This window comes from Penaeus monodon, chromosome 20, assembly GCF_015228065.2.
Source record: "Penaeus monodon isolate SGIC_2016 chromosome 20, NSTDA_Pmon_1, whole genome shotgun sequence".
In the NCBI taxonomy this organism is placed as follows: Eukaryota; Metazoa; Arthropoda; class Malacostraca; order Decapoda; family Penaeidae; genus Penaeus; species Penaeus monodon.
Window position 1 is genome coordinate 21,835,934 of NC_051405.1, and position 209 is coordinate 21,836,142.

A 209-nucleotide genomic window follows, 5' to 3' on the forward strand; every position below is an offset into this window, starting at 1 on the left:
ATACCCCCCCCCCCCGCCCATCCTCCCTCCGCTCCGTCACATGTATATGAGGAGCGGCAGGTGAATCCCGACTAGTAGGCTAAGGATGTCTAGGATAACAGAAAGAATTCGAGGATACAATATCCCAGGATTAGAAACGCCAAATTTATGATTATAGCTTCCTCCGGGATTGTGTAAAGCTGGCCGTGAGAGCTCCGTCGTCTGGATAG